Here is an 18,603-nt window from a genome sequence, read left to right as displayed (position 1 = left end):
GATGCCACTGCCGGCCCTGTTGTCCCATGTCGGGTCCTCAGCGTGGGGAAGGAGGGCAGGTGCCCACTGGGAGGGTTAAGACCAGGTGTTTGGGTTTGGTGCAGCTACACTTGGCAGATGTGAACTATCAAAGACTAAAGCAGGACAGTGCAGGAAAAGACCTCATGGGCAAAATTCAAAGTCTGCAGCCACAGGCCATTGAAGCATCTCTCCACAGATGGACTCACATCATAAACCATCATCCTTGTGATGTAGGTTCCACTTATGCTTGCTCTGAACCCTGCTACACCTTTGAAGTCAACCAGAGGAACAGAGTATGAGCAGACATCCCAGTAGTCAACCACTAAGCACCTGATGTGCATTGGTTTGATTCTCTCAACAACTCTATAACATGGGTGATGCCAGTATTACCATTGTACAGATGAAGAAAATTGAGTCCCACCAGTAAATTACAGAGCTGGGCTTGTCCATTCCACCGCCTTGGCCATTAACCACTAACCAGCCCCCAAAGGCTCCTGATGGTCTGCTTGGAAGACGGAATATCTTAGCCACCCAGTACAATGCGACCTTCTGAATCAGATGGTGGGGAGCGGAACCCACATGTCAGCCGCCAGCTGGAGTTAACACATAACACCCTGGCACACCCTCCTGGAGTGTTTAGCTCGTGCCACGTGAGTGGCTGCAAGAGCTCAGAGCAGTTTGCTTCTCATAGCGAGTTCACGTCTGCACCCAGGGGCCCAGAAATAACACGATTCAATGCTGAGTGCAGCTTTGCAGACAGTGCCGTTACACTCGACAGATGTCTTTTGATTCTGCAATACTTCCAACTGTCGGAGCTGAAAAAGCAATAAATAATAATGTTCTCCCATTTACATAGCAATGGAGCACGCCGCATTGTAGAGTGACTTTGTTCCTTTCCAGGGCAATATTTGGTGATGCCTTCGGAATTCTTGGGATGTTTGCATATCGTTCCCAGGATGCATCTTGGAAAGCAAATATTTAGAATACATGGACATTATTCAGTTTTTGAACATATTTTTTTTTCAGGAAAATAAATGCTACTTAAAGCAGATGGTGCTACTGTCTGAGACGCAGAGCCCGTAAGCCTCCGTGATTTATTTTTGCACTTTGTGTGGTACTATCTTTAAAGCATTCCTTATGGCAACCACAGATGTGAGGGAGGTATGGGCCGTCTTTTCTTTCTTCATTCCCCACGGCAGCTCTGTAAGCTAATCACAGACAAATCCCAGTGTGCATTGCCCTTTATTTGAACAGGAACTCCACAGCTCCAAAACCCTGGCGACAAAACCCAAAGAGCTGCCTTGGGTTGGGGTTGTGTCAAGTAGCGCATAAAGCTTTACGGTGCTGCAGAGAGGCAGCATTTTCTGCACACCCGGACACATTGGCCGTCACTCCACAGTTTTTGATATGGCCTTGGTTGTGATGGATGAGGGTTCTGCCATTTCCGGGTTGGTCAGCATTAACTTAAGGTGAGGATCCCATCGAAATGCCCAGGTTTTGTCATATAAATTCGAGTACGTTTCAAAATCTGTGAGCTTTATTCAGTTTGGTCAGAGCATGTTTAGGGGGAGGGTCGGGGGGAGGCTGGAGACCTGGAGCTCGAGCCCTGGAAATGTGCTAAGAACTCAGTGCCCTGAGTCAATATCCTGCCACAGAGCAAGGTAAGCAAGGTTCTGTACTTCATAGCAAAGAGTTGCATTTAATTTAATTTAACTCCCCTGATTATTGAAAAATGGTTACAGGAAGATTAAGCTATAAAAGTAATGGCATTAGCAAATAGGAAAGGGATGTGGCCATCTATCAATCTGTAGGGCACTGGGCACTTTGACTCTGCTCCCTGTGACTTTATTATTAATAATAATGACTAATCATAGCCACTTTCTGAGCAGCTCCTATTGCAGAATTCCGAGGCGCTGTGCTGATGTTAACCTGTGCACTGGCTTCACTTTGCAAGCCTGAAGTTCAAGGTGAGTGGGTGGCTGAGGGCAGGCATGAGGACCATGGGGGAGGGAGGCGGCTCGCGGGGAAATGTGGCACCACCAGCTCTGTGGAGACGCTGCTCAGGCGGATGCTAGGTGCTGGCCCAAGGGGAGCTGGAGCTCTGAGCAGGCTGCCCACAGGAGGGCAGGGGGTCAGAGGCTTTGGCTCTCAGCACAGCTCCATCCCCACCTAAGTCTCTGCTGGCTCCTCCAAGGTGTTGGGGATGGAGGAGACACAGACACGAGGTTGAGCAGAGATATGCAGGGCCCTGAATGGTGCTCAGCAGGGGCTGATGGTGATGCCCACTTCCTGTTTGGAGGAGGGACACCCGAGTCCTGCTTTGCTCCTGTAGCTCCTGGAAGGTGAGATGAGAAGCAGCAGAGATTCACTGAGCAGAGGTCACTCACTCTCTGAAAGGCATTTGGTACCACGGTGGAACTAAGCATGGATGGCCATTTGCACCAGGTCAAGGCCAGAGGCTCAGGGTCTGAAGTGAGCCCACTGTTGGATGCCCCAGCTGCTCTATTGAAATTGGCCAAGAGCCAAGTGCGGCTGGAGCAGAGCCAGCATCTAGGGAAGGGAGGATCAGCCAAGGGACCAAGAGGCTGCCGTGGACCAGGCCTGCAATGGCTTTAGGCCGTGCCGAGGAACCTTGTCCCTGTGCAAGGGAGACAGAAGCCACTGGAAGGCACGGAGAATGGTGCCATCATGACAATTGCAGTGCTTAGCAAGGCTGCTGGCCCTGGCTGATGGCTGAGAGTGACCCTTGTGTGAGAGGAGGTGGGGGAACAGGAAAGCTAAGAGGGAGATAGACAGGGCCTGCAACACGCTGATGACCCCACAGGGCTGGGGGTGGGTCAGGGGTGTGATAGGCGTCTCTTGATAGACTGGGTCCACACTGTGTCAGGAAGTCTGGGTCCGACTGAGGTGGGTGTCATCCTGTCCTTGGGAAGAAGCGGACCTGGACGGCACCAGATGCTCCTTTTGGAAGGGCTGTTGGAGAGCAGCTCCCTGACACATCCACACAGCACTGCCAGAGGAGGGCGGACACCCACATCCAGTTCCTGGCGAAACTCAGGCTGGAGATCCAGGGTCACCTTCCTGGGAGGGACCACAGAGCAGCTTGCAGGGGAGGGGGAGGGGCAGCGATGCCCACAGAACACAGGGATCCTGTGGTCTCTGCCAGTCCTGGTGACAGGGGGCATTGAAGATGAACTCTACAGCTCAAGCTGGTTCATTTTATGCCAGCTTGCCTGGGCCACACGGTGCCCAGATCCCAGGGTAAATGAGGCTTCTAGCATGTCTGTGACAGTGTTTAGTTGTGATTAGCATTGAGCTGGTGGGCTGAGTGGAGCAGAGGGTCCTTTCCAGTGTGGGTGGACGTGACCCCAGATTGAAAGCAGAACAGGAGCAAATTCTCTGAGTGTCCTCAAGCTGCGACACTGGTCCTCACCTGCCTTCAGAGTTGGACTCAGAGTGGAGCTTACACTACGGCTCTGCTGGGCCTCCAGTCTGCTGGCTGTGAGTCTTGGGTTCTCCAGTTCCACAGTCACAGGAGCCCGGTGCTTACTGTAATGTCTCCCTCAGTTTCTCTGGAGAGCCCAGACCGACACCGGGCTCTGCTCCTCTTCTGTGGATTTTGTTAAGTCATTGAAATTCCACAAAATTCCGTTTTCCATTCCCATGAGTTTGAGTATTTCAGGTAGAAGAGAGCCATGATAGACTCATCCGTCTATAACCCTCTCCTGTCACCGCCAGGATGTTCTGCGGTTACTCATGTCAGGGTCAGGAAGTTTAGGGCCATTTGTTTGTGCAGTTGGGATCCAACTGCAGGATCATAGCTGGCGTCTGTGGCTATCGCTTCCATGTTCCATGTGGTTACATGGATCAGAATCTCCCTGTTTAGAAAGGCTGCCCATTGGACATTCCACAGCCCCATGCCACGTTTTCTCTGTCCACTTGTCCAGGTGCTGTGGTTAGAACAGCAGTGCAGTGGGTGGGGGGTCAGGTGGTCCTTCCACACCCCGGCTCCGCTCTCCTTCCTGCTTCTGGGTAGAGCTGTTGGTCTCACGGCAATCCCATGATCTGGTCTCTGGAAGAACTGCCACACTGGTGCCCCACTTTACACCCCCACCAGCAGCCTACAGGGGTTTCCAACTCCCCTGTACCCCCGGCAGCAGCATCATCTGTGTAACAAAGACACTAGCACTGCGGCTTTATATTAATCCTAAATGAATAATGAATCTCCAGAAATACAGGAGAACACTTTAAATACCAGAAGAAAGAGGAGTGCACAAGTCTTGAGTGTGTCGTTGGGTGAGTCCCCACACATGCATGTGTCAGGCGGCTCTGCGCTCATCCGAAATTTCCTCCTTCTTCTCCAGGTCGTCCACCCCTCCCTTTCTTTGATTTTTTTTTTACTATTATTTTGCCTGTTCTAGAACAAACAGAAAAGTACAATATTTGCTTTGGTGTAGCCTTTCTTTTAGCACGCCCTTTTATTGATTTATTCTTGTTTTTTAGTTCATCCGGGTTACGGCACACAGCTGCACGCTCTCGTGTCTTTGAACATGCTGGCATCTGGGAACGGAGCGGGGAGCCCTCTGAGTTTCGGTTGTAAGAATGAGGAGCTGTGCACAGTGACACAGTCCTCCTGTGGACCTGCGCTCGTGAGGAAGCTCAGGAGCGCTTCCCTTTCATGAGGAGCTGGTTTTAATTAGACCTATTATCCACTTGAAATTAAATGCTGCCTAAGGTGTGTGATGTAGGATCATGACCCATGTGATAGAATGAACACCTGGTTGTTCCAGAACCACTTGTCACAAAGGCTATTGTGTCCCCCCTTAAATTTCCATGACGCCTGGAAATACTGCCAGTGACCTCACCTGTGTGCTCTGCTCACGTGCCAGTAGAGGCTGAGTGTCCCCTCTCTGAAATACTTCAGACAGGACATGTTTCAGATTATTTTGCTTTTCCACATTTTGGATTATTTGCATATATAGAGTCCACCAAAAATGTATATGTCAGGGAAAGAAACACTTGCATAAAGATTTCGATACTAAATTTATTGAGACATCATGAGACTGATACCAGTTATTCTTGGCCCCACAATTGCACAAGGTGCCCGAAGTGGTGGCCACGAGCTCCAGGAATCCATCAGCATGGCGAACTGCTGGGGTGTGTGTACATTTTCTGACGGACACTGTGTGTTTATTTTGCGGAGAGGACTCACGTCCGGGCAGGATTCATTTGTGTCATCCATGTACACATGGGCTGCAGGTTCACTGGGCAAAATTTTCACCATTTTGTGCACAAAGTAACATTTCCTTCTGTTACACAATGTAGACACTCAAAAAATCTCAGATTTCGGACTATTTCAGATTCCTGATTTTTGAAACAGGGATGTTTAACCCGTGTCACACTCGCCTGGAGTCGAGCATGCTAAGTCTTCTAATTTTATGTTCTGTTTTCGGTATTATTTTGACTATTCTGGGTCCTGTTTTGACTACCCTGGGTCCTAAAATCACAGATTTCACATTCAGTCAGTCAAAACTTACACAACGCAATGCAGACTGTGGTTTAGCTGAATCTATACATCAATTTTGAGAGAATCTATATGTTAATAATATCAAGACTTCTATCTCATGGACATCTCCTATTTGACATTCTTTCTTGTACATCTTTGTTAAATTTGTTCTCAGCTGCTTTATAATTTCCAAAGAGGTTTTAAATAGAACTGACTTTTAGAATTGAAGTTACAGCTCTCGCTGTCGGCTGTGTGGCTCCAAATCTCCGTGTGCTGAGTGTGTCCGTGTGAGGGGGCTCAGCTCTCTTCCCGCAGAATCTATTTCTAGCAGCCATGCCCCTGTGTCACGGTGAGGTTCTTTTTCTTCCTGGTTTTTGTGCTTCTGTTTTTCTTGCCTCATCACCCTGGCTGGGGACACTGCTGACCTGGGACACGGTGGGGACAGACTCTGCCTCATTCTCACGTAGGAGCCAGCAGCCCTGGTGGTCACATTTAGCGTGGATGCTTTTTCCCACAGTGAAAAATCATCCCATCCTGCCTCGATGAGATTTAGCATTAATTGCTGCTCAGTGCCACCAGGGATTTATTTTTGTAAATTTATTTAAGAAATCATTTGATTTTACCCCAAATTGTACTAACAAGATAAATTTCATTGATCGATTCTCTAATTCTAAGTCAACCTTGGATTCCTACTGTAGTCCAGGGTAACACATTACCTTATTACAAATGGTTGATTTCGGTTTGCAGCTATATTAAAAATAAGAATCTCTTTCTCTTTTCTCTTTCCTGCTGCCTTCCTTTTGAAATGCACTTGCAAATTTTGATATCTAGGTGACACTGACCTCAGAAAACACGCTGGGAGTGAGTCCCTCCTTCACCATTCTGTGGACAGGTTTGCGGAGGGCTGGTGTTATCACCGCCTCGGACACATGGTGGAATTTATCGGTAAAATCAGCGGGACCTGAAGTTTTATCTGTCAGAAGCTGATTGACAACCAAGTCAGTTTCCTTAATAGATACTGGGTAACTGGATTTTCTGTTTCATTTGTACCAGTCATGACCAATTGTGGTTTTTAAGAAATTTGGTCATTTCATTTAATTTATCAGTGAAAGTTTGTCCTTGATATCTTTTTGCTAGTCTTGTAATGTCTGTAGGTTCTGCTTTAAACACACCCTTTTATAATACTGCTAATTTGTGTTACCTTCTTCTACTCATTGGCAAACTCTGGTTTATCATTAATGGTCTTCAAAAACCAAATGCTGATTTTCACTTGCTTTCTCATTTTTATGGATTTTGATTTCATATTTATTCTATTGTTTTTTAAAGCATTTTTTGTTTGAGTCTTAGATCACTGATTTTAGACCTCGTTTTGTTACTATAAACACCTAAAGCTTCACTATCATCCTACAGACTTACACACGGTACATTTCCACCGCCCCTCAACATCTTTCCCCCTGGTGGGCAGCAGGTTAACTCTCTGTCCAGCCCCTTAGAGTTGGCTGGCCACGTGGGCGTTGCCCGACACACACAGAGCGCTGGGCTCTCCGGCAATTCGGGCCTCACCTGAATCTTTGTGAATTTCTTCTTTCTAGAGTCCCTAACCCCTATCTTTCCATCCAACGAGTTTCTCAACCATTCTCTGGTCTTTTGAGCCTGTCACATGTTGGTTCCCTTCTGTGTCTCATCTCTCTGTTCCTTTATGAGTGCTGATCTCAGGCAAAAGGAAACCCACTCCGTACCTTCTCCCATTGCAAGTCCTGTCCCTCCCGGGTTCTGCCCGGGCAGCCAGGGTCCTGCACCATCGGAAGCCCAGAGTTGTTACCTGTGGCAGCTCTGTCTGGTAGGAGGTGCTCTGCCAACACATGGCGGGTTCACCCTCAATGATTCTGAAAAGTGAAAGACTAATAAAACAGGGAGGTGTGTGTGTGGAAAGTTAGAGTAAATGCTTAATAAGACGTGTAGAGAAGAAGTGTGGAATATGTCTTAAAGAAAGCAGAGAGGACCCTGTAGTTGACACAGGCCAGCTGTCTCACCTAGAATTTAAATTTGGCTTAATCAGGACACGAGATAAAAGTGACTTAAACACCTGCAAGTTTACTTTTCTCTGGGCTCCTCGTGTTTCCATCGATGTGACAAGTATGTGCAATAATCCACTTACAAGAAAGCAAGCTTTATTTTGGCTGGTGGTTTCAGTTTGTGGTCACTCGGCCCCACTGTTTTGGGCTTGTGGTGGCAACGTGCACCATGGCAGGATGCATGGCAGAGGGGTCTGCTCAGTTCGTGGCAGGCAGGAAGTAAAGACAGGAAGGGAGGCCGGGAGGGGCCGAGAGCCCCGCGTTCCCTTCAAACGTGCCCCCCAGGGCCTCACTTCCTCCCACCAAGCTCTGCCTCCCTAAGGTACCGCCTCCTTCTGGTGGCCCCAGGGCCGGGGACCAAGCCACCAGCACACGGGCCCTGCAGGGCTCATTTAGGTTCCAGGCCATGCCATTCCTCACGCCAATTTCCAGCTGGGAATAAAGGGTTTCTTCCGCAGAGCCACGCCGTGGCTGGCGTCCCCTGTATCACGCCTTCCCTGCCTCGTCCCACTTTCAAGGGCTGAACACACACCTGGTGCACACTTGTCCCTGCTGACGTCCGGCACTGTCAGGACAGGAGGTAAGCGGTCCTGCGGGGCTGCCAGGGAGGTCGGGGGCTGCATGGCTCCTTCTGCACAGCTCCTTCCAGTGGCGAAACCTACCAGGGGAGAAGTGGGGAGCGGATACCGGGGCACAAGTTCCATGTTAAAAAAATCAGTGCAACAAGTTCAGTAGGGCTTCTGTGTTCTGCTTCTTTATTTCTTTTAGAGTTTTAGAAGTTGCTCTGGTTTGCGGTGTAGACCCTTTATTTACACTGTCTGTTAGGTATCAGGTCACTTCATTTTTCATGAGTGTAAGAATTTTACAAAAATGTAACGTTTGCTGCTCCAGACTTCACGCCATTGTTGCGAGAGTTCTCAACTTGTACGTATGGTAAAGCTTTGCTTCTTGGTGATAACGGGGTCCCTGTAAGCAATCACACTTTTAATACCATTAGTGGAAGGAATGAACCCTGTTGTAAAGAACTGTTGCGTCGTGTCTTTACCATTTTCTGGGTTCTGTGTTTCCGGCTGTGGTAATGTCACCTGCTACCATCCCCTGCAGTGTGGGCCTCACGGTGTCAGAGGACATCTCCTCCCAGCCTCCGTCCCACTCTCCTGACCGAGACACATTTGCACAGGCACAGGCCCCTGCCCTGACGGTGTCTTTAGTGCCGTAGCCTTGTAATTCCTGTTTTGTGGCCTTCGTTCTCCGAAGAGAAGCCGACCGTAGCTTGTCTTCCTATCTTTTGTATCTAACTTGCTTTTAAAATTCATTTGCTCAAACTTTTTTTCCTTTGGTTGGGTTTTCAGCAGTCTGATCATGACAGCCCTGGGCGTGCTTGGCTCTGTGTTAATATTATTTGGGACTTCTGGCGATTCTTGGATCTGTCAAGTACGACTCATGAAATTTGTGGGGGGAAAATCCTGATGGCTCTCTCTTCTGCTATTTGCTCTCTCCTCCCCCTCAGCCCCCTCTCCTCCTCCTCTTTTTCTTCCCCACCTCCTTGTCTGGCTTTTTCTTTCTCTCTGTCCACCCCCCTGGAATTCAGATGACTTCAGCGGATCCCACAGGTCGCTGAGGTCTGATCATATCTTTAAAATTCATTTTTCTGTTCTGTACAGTAGATAAATTATGCTTCTTTTAAAGTTCCCTGAGCCTTTTTCTTCCTTTCATGTTCAATCTCCTGTGAAGCTCAACCAGTAATTTTTTTGTAATAATCAGACATCGCGATTTTCAGCTCCAGAATTTTCATTTTTTAAAACAATTATTTTTACTTCTTAGATGAAATTCCAAATCCATTCACGGTGCTCTAATAGGCCTTCAGCACGTTTATCACGGCTGTGTCTCCTGACCTGGTCACCCACGTAGCTGCAGGTACTTCCGTGGCGTGTGTGCTTCCGTGATCCGTAGATAAATGGTGGCCTGGTTTCTGAGGAATTTTGTCAGTGCTCTGCGTGGGGAGGACACAGAATCTGCAGAGTTGGGCTGCTTTGCCTCCGTCTGCAGGGCGCTGAGCTGGCTCTGTGCTGGGGACTCTGCGGGTTTTTCTCCTTAACCCCCGGCCCTCGGGGCCTGGCTTCCGGGATGCATTTGACGCTGGGTCACGGCTGTTCCCCCACAAGTGCTCCTCTCCTGGAGTCATTGCTGGAGACCTAGGGGCTTGGTGAGGCCTCTCCCAAGTGCGGGAGCCTGCTCCAGCTTGGTTCTCTGCACCTTATATAAGCCACTCTGCTTAGATCTCAGAGCAGGGTCTCCTCAGAGCAGGGTCTCTTCAGAAAAGCCTTCTCAGAAGCAAAGAGCACAGCCACTACCCACTCTGGCTCCTGTCTTCCTTCCCCATCTGCATCATCCTCTTTGAGGGGCAGATACCAAACTCCTTGACTCCCTGACCCTGCCTCACATCTTCAGTTGTAATTGTGGGATGCTGATGTCTTCCTTGATTACCCTGGACTGAAGCAATCAGTCTCCACCCTGACCTCTTGTCATGACTGTCCGAATAATTCGCTTGGCAATTAATCATATCTCCCTTTGGGTTATCGCTTCTCTCATTGCCTACACATGGCATTTCAATCTCTTATCATACAATTTTCCCACAAACTCATCTTGCTTTTCATCTGCACTCTAAGCTTCTTGATGGCAGGGTTCATGCCTGCCCTGACACCAAATGTCACATCACAGGAACATGTGCTTTGGGGTCGTGGTCGTGCGTGTGCTGACGAGGGTGTTAGCCGGCTCTGACACGTGTGCAGTTGTGTTCTCAGAAGACTCAAGTCCGATGCCAGTGCATGTGTTTCTTCAGGCCTGTCCAGGTTTTGTCTCAAATTACTCGTCTCTGTGGACTGAGGAAGAAGGTTCCTCTCGAGCCCTGTGGTCAGACCAAGGAATGAGTTTAACTCTGTGGCTCTGGAGAGAAGCACTCGCTTTCTGCTCTGGGCCCGGCCCTTCCTGTCCTCTCTCCTTTGAGTCGCTGGGGGTGTGACTCACACCTGGGTTCTCTGCCTCTTCCGGGTGCCCCCGAAAGAGGCACCTTTGGCACTGGGCTCTAGAGGTCTTGCTGGCCCGGACGAAGTGGGGAGAAGTAGGGAGTCAGCGTTCAAACGGCCCGGGCTGAGCTAGAGGCTTCCTGGGGGAAAAAGGCGAGGGAACCATGAGCTGAAAGTGTCAGCAGCTTGTGGGAAAAGCCTCCTCAAATCCCGAGTCTTTGCTTTTAGGCAGTGGCTCCAGAGTGGCTGTCTTAGTGGTTGGTGCAGCTGGGTGCAGGTCTTCAATTGTGCCCCGCACTCAGGGTCTGCTCAGCTGCTCCAGAAACATATTTTTTGGAAATTCAAAGCAGGCATTCAAAGTAGAGGACGTTACTACTGTGTCAGAGGCGGCCCTGGGCCACCCCTCCAGTCCCCAGCCGCACTCGGAGCTGCAGGTGCTCAGTACATGTGGGGGAGACGAGGAGCCCCTCCTAGCAGTGTCTTCCCGGCTCCGTCTCTCCCCAGGTCTCTGGCTCCTCCTCTGATGCCGTCAGCCACGTGCAGCCGCAGGGACTTTACCCTCACTGAGTCTGGAAGAAGTCAGACCTGGCAGGGGTCAGTGCTTGGTGAGGCCGGGGCTCCTGCTCAGGGCCGATGTCCTTTGCTAAAACTGAACTTTCCTGTGTGGTTCAAGGATGGCTCTGTGACCTCATGCAATCGTCATGAACAAGAGGCCAGGGTGGATGCTGCATGGGGACATTCCTGATATCATAGGACACAGTGGATGGAGAGGCCGTGGCTGGTGTGGGGCAGCCATGATGTGGCCTGTCACCCGGCAGAGGTTCTGCCTCGGTTTCATTGAGAACGTTCAATGCTGAGCACACTGGGACCTTGATGGTGAGCACAGGTGGGGAATGGCCGCTGGGCGAGTCAGATGCTGCCTCTCCCTCTCCATCCTCAAAGGGGCAGAGGATGGTGCTTGACATGCAAGTGGCTTTGGCACGGGAGACTTGGGATGACAGGGACATTCTGCACTCCGGATGGAGGAGGCCTGAGCTCCAGTGCTGGCCTTGCCTCTGGTTCCACCATGGATTTGGGCGTGTTCCGTCATCCGCCCCAACACGTGAGGCTGGGATCACACTTTGGGGAGGAATCACTGCTGTCAGCTGAGGGTTTGTGTGTGGAGAATTTTAAGACACCTCCAAGGGGCCCAGCCGTGCTGTCTCCACCCTGAGGCCCCCTGCCCTTTGGGGGTGGGTAGGATCTGTGAATTTGTGGACGTGTCTTCATGGTGACTTGGATGGCCAAAGTGAAGAGATTGCATTTAGGTTCACGTTTCATCAAAAAGAGACTCGTCCTGCGTGGGCCTGGCCGGGTCATCGGGGCCCTCTGACAGCAGGCCGAGGCCTCGTGGGGTGGTGGCTCTGAGCAGGAGAAATGCCTGCCTTTCACCCGGTGGCTCTGACACGTGAAGCTGTCATGGATGCCACAGCCTCAAGGATATGGACCCCCCAAGGCACCCCAGTGAAAGTGGATCTTTTGCTGGGTGTGTTGGGGCGCCCCTGTCCCCCCAGCACTCTGGAGGCTGAGGCAGGAGGATTGTTGCAAGTTCAAGACCAATCTGAGCTACAAAGTGAGCCCAAGGCCAGCCTGAACTACATAGAGAGACCTCATCTGACAAAAACAAAATAGCAATAATAATAATAATAATAATGATGATAATAATAATAGAAAGAAAGAACGAAAGTGGATCCTCCTGCAGTTGGATCTTGACCACCTTGACCTCAGCCTTATAAAAGCCTGAGCTGAGTGCCCGGCCTTCTCGTGCCATTGCTGGATCCACGGAAACCCCGAGATTGTGCAGGCACCGTGTATGGCAGCCTCGTCACCAAGGTCCATGGTATTGCAGGCTGGGCCTTTGTGAGGCGACTGCCCTGAGCGCCCTGCCATCAGGCATGGGTTAACTCGCTTGCCAGGCAGGCTGTGGAATGCAAACTTCTGGGGATGCCAACCTCTCCCTTTGGGCTGCCACCCTACCAGGACCAAGTGGGGCATGGAGCCCAGCTCAGCTGCTCTGGGCTGAATTTCCCTGGGGGCGGGGGACTGAGCTGATGGTTTGAAATAAAACTTTTCAGTTGTCTGGGGTTTTCCCTGGGCGCATGTCGCACTGAGCTCCAGAGACAGTGTGTCAGTGGGTTTCTGGGGGCCCTCTTCCCTCATGGGTGCTAGGTTGGTAGCTTCCCATCTGGGGTGGAGTGGGGAGAACTTCTCACTGATCCCAGTGGTGTGCTGCCTCCTAGAATTAACGTGTGTCACAGCCCTGTGATTTAGTGTTGCCGGGATCGTTCCAGTGGAAGCCAGGAGACGCTTGTGGCTGGCCGTTGGATCTTCCATGTCCCACGCAGGTGGCCCTTGGGGTGCATGCAGGGTGATGCACCCCACGTTGTCTTTTTGTCTCAGCAGGGCAGCCCCGTGGCCATTTGTGGTGGAAAGCCTGACGGTCTCTGCTGTGGGAGAGGAAGATAAAGAAGCCTTCCCTAAAAAAATAAACTTACACCCGACCGAGGAGGCTGGAGCCAGATGTGCGGTGCCCCACATCTCCGTCTCAGGAAACCAGCTCAGTACAGTGCTGGTGCTGTCCCCGAGGTGTGCGGGGCAGAGTTCCCAGCCATGCGGCCCAGAGGACTCTGCTTCCTGCTGGCTGGGAAACGGAGCTTGCTGGCTTTCCAGCACCTTCTCATCTGAGCCTGGGGGGATGGTGAGCCCGACTGCCCTGCAGAGAACCCCCCAGTTCCCTGAGGTCTGCAGCTCCTCAGAGAATCTCCAGCTCTGCTTCGAGGCACTGATTCCCTACCAGCATCCTTCCTGGTGTGACGCCCGCCACACAGGGCCCTCCGGCCACATCAACATCCAAGCTGGAGGGCCAGAGAGCAGACGCTGAGTTTTGTGCACCACCCTCCCCCTGCCAATTATGATTATTAATTCTAATTCAGACTCACTTTCTCTTAACATCTCTCCCAATTCTATTTTTGTTTGTACATTTTACAGTGTGTCAGTGGAAGATGCTGGACGTATTCTTGCTGGGCAATCACATCGCTATCACTGACACGGAGGGAAGCAAGTGAGGGAATTAGATCAACCTGGGGAGGAAGGAAATTAAGGGTGTCTGAGGCTAACGCGTTCTATCCCCTGCCATGTCCCCTGCATGCAGGCGCCACCCATAAGTGCTGCCCTGTGGCCGCTGGGATCCCAGTGATTTCACCCTGTTGTGCTTCCTGACCCATCAGAGAGCCGCGGCCTCTGGGACGGTGACATACACGGCCGGGGAGATTCTGACACCCACAGAGAGAAGCCAGCAGCCCCCGGAGAGTCTGAGGGTGATTTCACCTGTCTGAGTAGCATGGGTACCTCACTTCCGAAAGCTGCAGGGGGCTTGAGCCCTGGAGCAGCCGAGTACAGCAGGCGGCCCCTGGATGTCGGGAGCGCAGCTGTTTTCCTGAGGTCCTGAGGCCTCCGTGCACGCCCTGCCCCAGGGCCCTAGAATGCCCACCCTGAAGGAGGTCTAAGGAGCAACACTTCTCTGTTCCTTTCTTTTCCCCTGCTGGCTTCTGTGGCTTGCGATTCTGCCCCAGCCACTCCCCCGACCCGGCTGTGCTGTGCTCAGTGCCCCAGGGACAGACTCTGCTTCCTGCTCCAGCCTCCTAGTCTGGCTCTGGCCAGGGGGCGGGGTTTGCAGGAGTGGCAGGGCCAGGCGGCCTGGGGTCTCCTGTGCCCCTCTCCCTGCTTCCACCCCACGGTTCCAGAACTGGCAGTGACTTCCGTGACGTGACCCCTTTTCCAGAGCTCCAGCCTTCCTGGGACCCCAGGAACACAAACCAGGGGTGGCAAAAGCTTCCTACTCCTGCTCTGATTCCTGGCTGTCTCTTGTCGGTTCCTTCTGTCTCATCGGCCTCCCACTGCTTGCTTCCCAGCAGGACCCCATAGATGTGCTTTTCTTTCCCACACGGTTGTGTACCTGCCTCCGACAAGATTTTTGCATTGAAAGTAGCAGGGATACATCTCAGACATCATATGCAATGAAGGGCATTTATTGGCTCACCAGCGGTCTTTAGTGTCAGGTACAGCTGCATCCAGGTGCCCTGGCCTCTGTGGGCTTCTCTCCTGTGACCTCAATGGGAGTCGCAGCCACAGGCCGATGATTTACATTCTGAACAGCTGCCCTGGAAAGATGAGCACTCCCTCCCACAGAAGAAGCCTTCGATCCTGATCCTGGTATTCACGCTGCTGTGTGAGGCCACGTCACCTGGCTGCCTACTTCTGGGCTGGGCATGAGGCTGGCGAGGAGGAGGCTGGGAGATGGGCAGTCCTCCCCCACCACTGGGACTGAAGACAAGGGGAGCATATTTCTCAGGTGGAAATTAGAAGACAGGGAACATAAGATAAGGAAAATTATGGCCACAAATCAGAACCTGGCTCATTCAGATGTCTCAATTCTGTGGAAAAATGGATTTTCTTCCTCACTCTCTTTTGTGAACTGTTTTTTTGAACCCTCTTTTTATGGGACCTCAGGATATCTTGGCAGATTTAACTGCTTTCTGGCCCACTGACATTGATCACAATGAGTTCAACTCACCTTCAGCAGGGATCCTTGCAGTTTTCATGGAACCCTGGCCACCTCTCTCTCTCTCTCTCTCTCTCTCTCTCTCTGATTGTTTTAAAAGGAGTGCATGGTCCCTCCTTGCACTGACTTCCTGTCTCACTCCATACCTCTTCCTCTTCCCTGCTGAAGGTGGTCCCCAGTGACGTCACAAGGCCTCCTTCCACACTGCCACACTTCTCTCACGTGCTCCGTGACGCACGTCCACTGCACAGCGTCCACCAGAAGCCCGGCAGCACAGTCGCCTCTTCCCGCTTGTGTGCGAGCTGCAGAGGGAGGGTCTCCCCACGCTGGTGGGGTTTGCCTGCTGCCTGTGGAGGGGTGTCTACGTGGCTTCCCAGAATCCTCTTTAGATGTTTTAGCCTCCTTCCCTCAACTTTGGGGACTTTGTGGCAATTCTGGAGCAACAGGAGCAGCCCCCAACCTGGTTCCTCCAGTGTAAGTGACAGAGAAAAGTCTTTAAAGAGAAAAACTTGCCCAGGGACTCTGGCTTTCCCGGTCTCTGGGAGAGCAGAGAACCAGGCCTGTGAGCCACAGGAAAACATCACCCCAAAGGACGGTGCACCCCCCGATGCCCCAACCCTGCTCCAGGCGCAGTGCAGCTGCTGTTAGCCTTTGCTAGAACAAGCTCCCCACACCGCTGCCTTTCACCAGGAGCTGACCTCATACCTGGAGGGGCACCAGGCTGCTGTGCCCGCCTCACCGTCCTAGTCCAAGTGTGGCCTTGGGGGCAGCAAGGGCTGCGCCATGTGAAACCTCCTATTTCTGGGGTGCCTGGCTTTGTGTCACTGAGCGGGCATTTGCATGGCCTGGGGAGGGGTTCAGAAGCTGTGTGATCAAGGTGTAGTCAGGTGCCATGTCCACTTCACCCAGCATGACCAGTCGAATACTCACCCCCAGAGGCAGTGGGCCCTAATGTTTGCCATCTGTGTGTGGGGATCTGATGTGGCTAAAGGGACCTTGATTTGGGAAGGCGACCTCTGGTGCCCCTGGGGCTGGTGACACAGGAGGAGGCCAGCAGCCAAGGAATGCAGGCAGACTGGAAATGGAGGAAAAGGCAGGGGTGCAGGTTCTTCACTGGAGCCTCCAGAAAGAGCTACGCTTTTAAGACTTAACCCTGAGAATCTTATTTGAGCTTCTTGCAGTTCTGTGGTATCATCATTCTGTGCTGTTTTGAGTCACCAGTTCTGATAATTTGTTTCGGCAGCCACGGGAAACTAACACACCCTCCAGACATCTGCAGGTTGCATGAAGCGGAGATCATTTCCTGTCCCATCTGTGGCCCACGGTGCTTGGGAACAGCAGGGTCCCAGGAGGAGGAGGAGGACACTTGCACTCTGCAGCCAGCAGGGACGTTCCGCTGCTCTGCTGGGGAGAGAATAATCTGCGCTGTGCCCTTCGCTTGCACCGGGCAGCCTTGGCGTGGAAACAGCATGGCGTGAGAGCTCCGCACGCCTCCCCCAGAGCCACAGGAGCCACCTGGAGCCAATGCACCACTCCTGAGCTGCAGATTGGAAAACAGCTCAAGCTGAAGGGCTTAAGGAATCCCAGGGAACAAAAGCACCTGGAGAGGGCCTGCTTGGGAATAACTCCTCAGCAAGCTGGAAAATGCCTTGCACACCGCTGCTGCCTCTGGAACTCCTTTGGGGCAGGAAAGGCCCCTGGTCTTTAGAGCTCCTTCCCTGCAGAAACAGAGCTGTGGACAGCCAGGTGGGGGGCACTAGGGCGCTCTGCAGACGGGCTCTCTCCATTTCCATTCCTAGCTCAGGAGGGCACAGTTTTGCAGAGCACAGGGTATATGGGTGGGTTTGGGTGGGAGCTGGACCACACAGGCCGCTCAGCTTGCAGCTTCCCTAGGGCTGATCCTAAACCCAGAGCAGACAGCCCTCTTCCCTGGGACAAGGGCTTCCTCTGGGCTCCCTGTCCTGTGACTCCTGCCCGTGAGAGGCTCCTTGTGCCATGTACTCTGATGTGACCATATGATCCCTGTTGAGCTAAACTGCCAGTGGCCTCGGCCTTTCCCTGCCATCTGTCCACTCTGTTGGGACGGAGGCTTCACAAAAACCCACGGCCCTCCTATCCCACCCTCAGCCTGACCGTACTCCCATGTGACTCCTCCGGAAGCTTCCTGAATGCCTGGGTTTCTGCACCACCCCCGTGACCCAGACTCTCCAGGAACTCACTGCTGCTCGCTGGACTCTGGGGAGGTGAGGCCGTGTCCTTCTTGGGGCTGTGGGTTTCTCCACGAAGGGACATGCACTAGCAAGGCCTCCGCAGTCCCCCACTCACCCTTGGTGGCTTCTCGTGTCAGTGCTTTCCTGGAGGGAACTTTGGGCCTCTGCCTGAGGGCTTGCGGTGCTGGCCCTGCCTAGGGCTGTGGTCTGCACTGTGAACCCACACAGCTCTGTGCTTGGATTTCAACAGGTCACCTTCATCGGTGACGGTGCTGAGGTTTTCACGTCTAAATCCCGTTTCTGTATTTTTGCACATCCAACCTTGGTCAGAGGGGAAAGGAGTCGCTCTCTGGACCTCCAGTCCTCTCTCCTCCAGACAGCTTCATCCCTAGGCGGGAACACTAACGGGCCTGTCCTCATGGAGGGGTTCTAGTTTAACTTTTAAATACACAAGTGCATCATGAACACACTCAGCCCTTACTGCAGTCACTGTAAATGGTCTCAGGAATATTTGTTGAAGTGGTTAAGACCACTAAGCAGGTATTTATGGGGTTGTTTTAAGGGTACAGAGTCTCGTGGTCCTGGATCCCCTGGGGCGGGGCCCGGTGTTTAACAGGCACTGTCAGGTCCAAAGGAGCAAAGCAGTTGGGAGTTATCCGTGACTTCTCCTTCAGCAAATGTCATTAGCGATTGGATTTTCCATGCCGCCAGCCAACAGGGTCCTTACATTCCCTCAGACTCCTGCTGCTCAGCATTGGAGCAAAAAAGGACTCTGTGCAAGGAGGAGGAAATCAATTCAGCTCTCTCTCCCACTCCGTGCTCTCTTCCCTGCTCACGCCATTTTTCTCACCTGGGCTTCCACAGCTAAAAGCAGAATTTTGGCTTTCCCATTCTGATTTCCAATGGCATCTCCACACTTGTCTTCAGTGTCTACAGAGTCCAAGTTTAACTGGGATTGAGGCGGATGGTGTAGGTGTATAAATCCTCCTGCATTTGATTATTTTGTGCAAGTGCTCGCTCCAGGTCTTTCTTCTGGATTTAAGGAGCTGGATTTTGAAGTGAGCCCAAGGCAGAGCTGCAGGGTCCCTTCCTTGGCACCCCGTCTGGGTCTGGGTCAGTTTTTCAGGTGGTGCAAGGGCTGGGGGTCACCATTTGGGAGGAATGT

General features: G+C 51.9%; 1 long non-coding RNA gene across 19 annotated transcripts in view; it reads left to right on the top strand.

Annotated features, from left to right (window-relative positions):
• Nucleotides 1–7,698: 7,698 nt before the first annotated feature.
• LOC106028006 (uncharacterized) overlaps nt 7,699–18,603 on the top strand; it is a 36,811-nt gene continuing 25,906 nt past the window's right edge. For 4 of the 19 annotated variants that reach the window (XR_010042863.1, XR_010042862.1, XR_010042861.1 and 1 more), the window contains exons 1-2: nt 7,707–8,182; nt 13,071–17,471. This is a non-coding gene — a long non-coding RNA (uncharacterized LOC106028006). Of the gene's footprint in view, nt 8,183–11,132; nt 11,505–13,067; nt 17,472–18,603 lie in introns of all 19 variants that reach the window. The other 15 variants (XR_010042871.1, XR_010042867.1, XR_010042868.1 and 12 more) reach the window with 14 other exon arrangements.

This window comes from Cavia porcellus, unplaced genomic scaffold, assembly GCF_034190915.1.
Source record: "Cavia porcellus strain 051 isolate PalLab524CR breed Dunkin Hartley unplaced genomic scaffold, mCavPor4.1 scaffold_25, whole genome shotgun sequence".
Classification (NCBI taxonomy): Eukaryota; Metazoa; Chordata; class Mammalia; order Rodentia; family Caviidae; genus Cavia; species Cavia porcellus.
This window is presented reverse-complemented; position numbering and strand designations above follow the sequence as displayed.